Raw genomic sequence first — 8493 nt, forward strand, 5'->3', positions numbered from 1 at the left:
GTACTGAGATGAGTGATGTAAATTATTGGAATTATTTCTGCAATCAGGGGAGTATTCTTGATTTCTGGTACATACGTACAACATCATTTTGTTTAAAAATTATTTAGTTTTAGATCTCTGAGTTCAAGCAATTTTTTTTTACTTTACTGAAGTTAATAGACCCGTGCTTCAGTGTACCGTCCGATTGCTCATCTGGACTCAGGAGAAATTTATTCTAGTTTTACAATGAGTCTTTCCACCGTGATGCATCTATTTCATTATTTCCCGCGGTGAATGCAAAAATATTAATTAACCATTGAAAACCTACTTTTGGGAGTTTATTGACAGAAATTGCAAACTTCTAAACAAGCAGATCTCCAGCCATTGTGTTCCAGCATTCAGTCGATTCTTCTTCCAACACTCGCTATCTCACTACTTGTGGCGCTATGCCCTGAAGAATCACAATCTGTGACTTAGATTCACCTTTGTTTTATTTAAGAAGTGTTGTATTATTTGAAAAATTAAACAAAACAAAAAGAATGGGAAAAAAATATTTTTCTCTTAAGTCCCACAAAATAAGGAAGTAAATAAAACCGAGATTTACACGCATTTTGCTTTATTGTCGTGCGTACCCAACAATGAGGTTAATCCCAGCCAATTAACGAGTCATTAAACTCTCCAGCTGTGAGTGTGTCATTAAGATAAAAGATAAAGTGTGATAATTGTGTAGAGAACTTCCAAGTATTTAGCTAATTATATTATCTTTGAACTTTAAACTCCATCGTAAACTTTTATAAAAAGATTTAATATTTCAAATCCTGAGTGCTAATCGTTTGCAAATTTTACTGATTACCTCCAAAGCCAGAGGTGAAGGCTAATCTTAAGATGAAAGCGTCGTAAAATTAAATTAATCGAATATCTCCCTCCGTTTCTTTATTTAAAGTTAATGGGATCAATTTCTAAACTTTTTATAGACTAAACGCTTAATTCTACCGTGTATTATGCTTTGACACCACAGGGGGTCAAAATCGAACTCGTACATTCATTCATTCGTCAACAAAAAAAATTCTGTTTTTGGAACTAACACGACTATTTCTTACAAACTCATTTTCTTAAACATCAGTTTACTACTAAATGTTACTAAAAACAAAGTGAAATCTATAAAAAAGGTTTAGGGAAGTTACGCGTCCTAGAATTCCTCTTTAAAGTCAAAATTTGTCATTAAAAAAATGTGTTACAATTGGCATATTTTAGTTTTTTGCGTTTTCCTAGAAAAAAACTTGGATCATGACGCACACGTATTTTTGAGACACCCAAGTATGTTAAGATTTGGCCCAGCATAAACCAAAAACGATAAATCGCAGAAAAATTTAAATTCTATATTGGTAAAGTTGTCTGGAAGCGACAATAAACTTATGGGCAAAATCAAAGTCAACAGAACCAGTTTTACTGAATTCATATGACGTTTTTTTTAAAATTTTACTCCAAAAAAAATTTGAACACTATTCTCTTAAATCTTGGTACATTATTGAGAATGTGGTTTGGTCCGCAGTGCAGGATGATATCTTTGATTTTATCGGCCAAGCCTCGCATGTTTATTGCAACCTTGATCGGCTGCGGCTTTTCATCAATAAATCTCTAATCCAAACTGATTAAACTACCTCTGATGGTGCATGAAAGTCCACAACCAGGTGATGAAATTAACATGCGACGAGGATAAAATCAACGATACTTGATATATTAATTTCATTTATCTATAACTCTTATTTGAATCATTTTCACGGAAAAACTCACTTTTGGGGAATGTGAAGGGACATTTTCTAAATGACTAAGTCTGAAAATTACCGTATTAAATATGTTCCAAGTGCAAGTAATTCGGTTGGCTGGAAGTTTCTATTTATTGAATAGATTTTCCAGTTTCATGGAATCTTTTTGAATCTTTGAATTACACAAAACATGAATGAAGGTCTATTTACCTACTTTTATTTTGCAGCATTTTTCCAGAAAACTTTAAAGTGCTTATGGTGACGTAAAGTTAAGTTCTCATCTGAAGGCTTTATAACCAGTATGATGTTTTCGAGAGAAATGTTTAACTAAAATTTTTAAGTTGGAAGAATATTCCAACCCTAACTGCACTTAATTAAGTTAGGATGAGAGGCCAATTCTAGGACATCACTGTACTCATTATAGGAACAACTTTATGTACCACTAAAGCATTTAAAAAAGTTGAAAACTAAGCCTCAGTTGATCTAAAGCTTAAAAACGCCCTTTTTCTGAGTTTTAAAGTAGAACTGGTTGGAAATGTTGGTTGATTTATACCCGAAACAAAAGAAATAACTATTTTTCCTTTTTTGTAATCAGGGAAATGAAAATGCCAACAGCTATCATCCCAAAAGAGCGCTGATATACTACTTATAAAGTAACTGTTTTTCCTTATTTTCCTTTTTGACATTAAAGTGTAATAAAGGAATAAAAAATTTGATATTTATGTATCATAGTGGGTGAACGGAAGGAAATTAAATTATTATTAACTTCGGTATTCAGTATGGAGGCGGTGCTTGGTGTAGTTGGCTTGACTTCTTGAAAAGTTGAAGTAGACTTGACAGCACACGGAAAATGCTTCTTTTTACATTCTCTCTCAGTCTTTTCTTTTGTTATCCATGTTGCTAAGAAAGTTAGAAAAGTGTTCTCAAGTTGGCAGGAAGCTTTTATTAATTTTTCAAGTATTTTCAATTGTGAAACGAAAATAGAAAAATCTAGACATAAAATTTTACAATAAAGATGTATTGCCTTATAACTAAATTAATAAAGTTAAGATAAGACCAATACTGACTTACTAAAGGAATTACCAATTCCAACGGTAAGTTAGCGTGCCAATTAGAACAAGAGGTTTTGTTTGCCGAAAGCCAAGGAAAATGATGACCAGAAAATCAAAGTGATTTAGACGAACAGGTGTTCTTCTCAGGCGATTGCACCAAAGTTAAAGAAAAAAGATGCTACAAGGCACCTTTTAAGATGGTCAGAATGTTTAATCGCACACCCACGATCGATAATTTTGGATAAGAAGAAAGAGGGAAGATTAGAAGATGCTTCAGTCTTTTGAAAGCAAAGTTCTTTTTGGCCAATTAGATCTGGTGAAAATGGTTCAAATAAAAGTTCCAGATTTACGTGTACGGTATAAGTATACAACGTTTAAATAAAATCAAAGAGAGGAAGGGGTTTTCGTGAAAATCTGGAAAAAAACTAAAAGTGAAAAGCATTTCCCAATGAAACATTGAAAATTTAATTACTAAAGAGAAAGTCGTATGAGTCTACATACCAAATTTTATGTCTTTTTAAATAGCGATTAAATTGTAAGTAAAAATGCCTTTAAAAGTTTTATTACATTCCATATATTTGAATTTATACTTTGTACAATATACTCTAACCTGTACACTTTTAAAACGTAAATTTTTGAAAAAATAAACTATCTGAAAATGAGATTTATTACTTCCGCTTAAGAAGATAAAGACAGAAACGGTCTGAGTATCTTCTATTGATTAGACGGGAAAGCCAGTGTTTCAGCCATCCGAGTTATGTACGATCTTAGAATAGCTGAGTGTCTATCTACTGACAGAATTTACGAGGGAAGTAAACGGCAACATTTTTTATGCTAGCCAGTAAAGTTATTTTAGTGGGCAGAATTTAGAAGAATGCTATTAATGTAATATTTGAATGTATTATATTTAAGTAATATTTAAAAAATATATGCATAGCATTAGTAATTAACAGCTTACAGTCAAAGGTATACTCATTCCAATAATCTGTCGTTGATAAATAATTCTAAATGACTACGACGTTTGATATTCTATTTATAGGAAATGGTTAAGTTGAATACTCGTTCTATTGCTAGGTATTTCAGCTTTAGATAAGTAACAATTTAACATAGTAACAGAAACCAATCTAATATTTAATAAATCTTGAATAAGTGTTCTTTTTGTTCATTCGCTGCATTCAGGTTCAATTCAAATTCAAATAAGCACAGCAGAACTTTACTCCTTATTTAAGTATCGTCCTCAATTCTACATTTATCCTTTTATTTACTGTTAATACGAGGTAACCACGTGTGACCCTATTCTCCATTTAGCACCTCCTCTCTCTGAGCGGATCTGAAAGAAATGCTTTCACAATTTCCTTCATAACTTCACAACTTATTGTTTGCAATTGCCGTCCATTCGAGTTGCTGTCTTTGTTAAATGATGAACTTTACATGCTCCTGAAGACATATATCTCATCACAGACGCCTGCATTGCTGGCGATTCAGCTACAATGTTGCCATTCATTTCAGAGTGACCAAAAACTCTGAAAAAATATTTACAATTCATTTTATTAATGACACAATTACTTAATGGAAGTAAATAATTTAAGTTTACTTTTGTATTCTTTATTAAACTTTTCAAGAAATGTATGTGCACATAATTTGTCTGACCAATGGAAACGTGCAAAAAAAAGTCACCTCGTCCTCTTCGAGAATCACCTCTAAGAAATTGGTTGAAATCGCTACCGAAACGGCAACTTCTTAGTTGGTTTTCTTAAAACATGATTTCCAATTAAGGCTCCAATTAAATCAGCAGTTTATACATGTTAAATTTCAAGAAACTCAGATGATCAGAAATGTTACCGGACAATCAGCAGAAATCAGAGGCGCAGTTACCTGTTTGCATGCAAAAAACACCAAATACCCTGAATATTTTGTGAAAATAAGAATACTTTGCTTCATTTATTTTTGTTTATAGCAATGTTTGCTGCAAACAAATGTAGTTTGAATTGTACTTTTACCAATTAAGGAAGCTACAGACTTTCCACTACTACGACCTGAATGCAGCAGCTTAGTATGTGAACCTCCTGCATTTTTGCGCAGTTTGCACTCCTTTCGGGGAACTGTGGGGCAACGGAGTGCTACGAAAACGAAAGGAAGACGCTTCATGTATATGCTGCAGTAATTTTGATTCCAAAACCTTATTAGTACATCCTCTACAATTTTTCCTTTCACCCAGCAAAATCTCTTTGCAAATACTAGACAATGTATCGTTGGTTTCTTGCAATGTGAGACTTTTTTGTTTATTAATGTGTTTAGGTTTGGTCAGATAGGAAATGAAAAACAATCCTCAACTTGTGCCCCAGTTTTATGGGTATTCTTAGGAAAAAATTGAAACAAAAAAAATTCTAGTTATATTTCTATTATTGTTACAAGTGATTATCTTTGCTTAGAGGTTATTCCATTAAATTCATATTGATCACGTGATCAATGGTGGTTTCAGCAGGACGGCGAAGAGAGAGCGATGTAGAGCAGAATCTATCTAATATTTGTAAGAAGCAGACATTTCATCAGTAAAGCAATTCTGCCTTCAGTTAAAAGCAAATTACAAGGTCCAGAAATGTTTTATCAAAGTTATTAAAATTTGAGTGTTGAGTTATTTAATAAGATTCTCTTATTTTAATTTTATTTCTTCGCTTCTTTTTCAAATGTTACTGACATAAGTACAGAACCAAAGAACTGGTGTGAATCCCTCATGTACACAGCTTTGCCTCATTTCCTAATAAAAACTATAATTTTGGTATACCTAGTCACTAGTTTACTTTCATACTAATATTAAACATCGGGAATAATGTACAAAAGTGTCTAAATATCTCGTTATAGTCACTAGAGGCAAAAATAATATCAGTGTAACAAAAAAATGTATTTTAGCAACTTGATCTTTTCAATTTCTGCCGCTAGCAAGCACGTTTTGTTGACCCGTACATGCAGAAAGTGGGGAATCATGTACACATGTGTATTCCCAAGAAACATTATGTATGGATGGAGTTCTCCTGATCTTTTATTCATATTTCCTGTTACAGATTTACGTTCATGACAGATTGGGTTGTTGCGCCAGATTGTAGGAGAATATCAATTAAAAAATTACCATAAAAAATAAGAATTTAATTTTTTTAAAACATTGTGTGAAGGTAAAAGAACTCACAGAAAATTCATTTGGGATTTCCGTTATTTCGGGCAGTTGATTTTTTAAATGTGTTTTCCGCATTTTCATTTAAAGAAGAAATGCTAGAAATTTCCTTTTGTTACAATCACATGTTTGATGATTTTTTGATCATTGAGGGGAAAAAAAGTAACAGTTGGACTTTTTCTTAAACCACAAAAGCGTATCAAAGGATTCAATCAAATACTTGAGAGAAGTTCATGAAGTCGCAGAGAGTTTTACTAACCTCGTCCGTCGAAATGGATGCTGTGAGTAGTTGTCAATTGCATAGAATCTAGACAAACGAGTCCAAAGTTGTACCAAAAGTTGATTTGGCAACAGAAGTACATTAGAGTCGACATGCAAAGTCAAAGATCCTACCTTATTTAATTTTACTAGAGACGTAAATTTGCTTGAACCACATATTTACATAATTTAACAATAAAAAAGCAGCAGATTGTCATTTCTGGCGACTGAGAGTAACCACAAAAGAGAAACTCACAAATTGCACACTTCCTTACTAAATCAGAACATATTATGAGGAGGTTACACATCCGAACCGAAGGATGAGTTATCAAGAACTACTCCTCAAGAATTTTGAAGTCAGAACAAGTTAATAGAAGTCACACAAAAAAGAAGCATTCCCCATTTTTACATCAATCAAGTATATTTTTGAACTTGGTAGAACCCTGAACTTCTTGAAGATTGATTCTGTATCAGACTAATGTTTTTAACCTCGAGAAGGGATTGAATTTCCGTTCGTTTTATATACAGCATCTCTCAGTCACATACTTTTTCCTAAACATTCTAGCTAGCTAGAAAATGTATTATACTGCAATTTTGGAGAAAACTCAAATTGACAACACAGATTGCAATATTTCTTTTTTCAAGCAAAAGAGAAAGTATAATTTTATTTAAAGTTAATTACTACAAATTGATCGCCACATTTCTGGTATCCTTTCACATTTCTAGGTAGAGGCAAGATGGAAAGAGTATCCATAATTACAGAGGGTACTTAAGGTTAAACTATTAATAGACTGTTAAGTAGGCTACGATTTTCTCATTTGGTACGTTATTTCAAACTTAAAGATGGTTAATATAGTTGAAACATAATTTCAAATGGAGACAAAAATGTTCAATTATATCTTCAATAGAGAACTTGTAACGTAGGGCCACTTAACCCTTGAAATTAAAATTATCTCAACAAATTTATTTAAAGTATAAATAATTGGTACTGTATTTTTGTACTGTATATTTAGATTTTACGCGACATTCGAGGAAGATGTCAATAATTTAGAGAAAAATTGTCAGTAGAGACTTAAGAGGATACGATTGGGTAGTTTCTCTCCCCCTGATATCATCACAAACTCATCTCTCATATCTTCTTTACACAATAGGATGGTAAATTTCTAAATGAAGAAGAATAAAATTTGCTGAAGAATCAATCTTCATCCTCAAAGTAACGTTAATTCATTTGTGCAATATTTTAATTTTCGCATCGCTTAGTAAATGACAAGAACATGAAAATTCTTTAGAGATTTTTTTTTAAAGAAAATTTCTTCGCCGCGAAAATAGGTTTTTGTTGCGATTAGAATAGAAAACGTAGCCATGAGCCTATTTGAACAATTGCAGGAATTAAGATATTTAAATAGAACGATTACAGGATTACGTGATTTTTTGTTTCGTTTTTGTTTTAGATGTGTCGTCATTTGAAGTCTTTGGCGCACTTTCTCTCTCTGAGAAGCTGCCGAGATGAAGGACAGTTAACGGTATTTCATTTTTTGAGCCATATCAAATTCTTTCAAAATTTACTCCATGCAATATTAAATTTCTTCATCTAGGGTCTTTTTTTTTTGAACTTGAATGCAGTTCTGTTCGTCGCCATTCATTTTCATCTTCATTTACTAAAAGAGTAACTGAAGGTATCTTATTTCAAGGAGAGAACATGTCATGAATGAAAGTCTCAAAGCATGCACAAATCAAGTCCAGTTAATTGCATTTTAAAAAATTGTAGGAGAGCTAAAAGTGTAGTAGCAAAATTTGGCCATAATAATGATTGCAATAAGTAAAACTACGTGTGAAACAACGGTTCTGTTTGTTTAATTAATGTTTGCTAATTAAGAAATAATAAAATATAATTAATAACTTAGTAGAGTCGTTCAAAGGTGGAGATGAGAGTGGTTAATGTGCAGAACAGATACTCAGCGGCATTGAGGTGTCTTCCTGAAGGTCAACATTAACTAGGTCAGTGTCGTTGGATGGTACTTACCTAGGTCAATGTACTTCCTTATTCGGCACCTGTTTTCCCTTTGATATTAACCATACTTCATAATTTTAGTCTTTTTTTCTGTTAAAGTTGATATTAATTTAATCGATTTGCAAAATCACTGTTTCTTAATTATTTATGCATAATTTTCATTAGTTATGCATAATAACATTAGTTTAAAAATTTCAAGAGAACTTTGCGAACAGTAGCGTCTAATTATAACACAGAAACTACTCTCATGACAAAGAA

At 32.4% G+C, this 8493-nt stretch overlaps 1 long non-coding RNA gene across 1 annotated transcript; it reads right to left on the reverse strand.

Moving 5' to 3' along the window:
- Window positions 1-3950: 3950 nt before the first annotated feature.
- Window positions 3951-8403, reverse strand: LOC141454612 (uncharacterized). The gene is made up of 3 exons (XR_012458820.1): window positions 8248-8403; window positions 4475-4672; window positions 3951-4320 (listed from the first exon to the last, which is right to left on the reverse strand). It is a non-coding gene; the product is annotated as an uncharacterized lncRNA (long non-coding RNA).
- Between the last annotated feature and the right edge of the window lie 90 nt (window positions 8404-8493).

This window comes from Rhodnius prolixus, unplaced genomic scaffold (genome assembly GCF_049639745.1).
Source record: "Rhodnius prolixus isolate KJV_2025 unplaced genomic scaffold, Rpr scaffold_1, whole genome shotgun sequence".
In the NCBI taxonomy this organism is placed as follows: Eukaryota; Metazoa; Arthropoda; class Insecta; order Hemiptera; family Reduviidae; genus Rhodnius; species Rhodnius prolixus.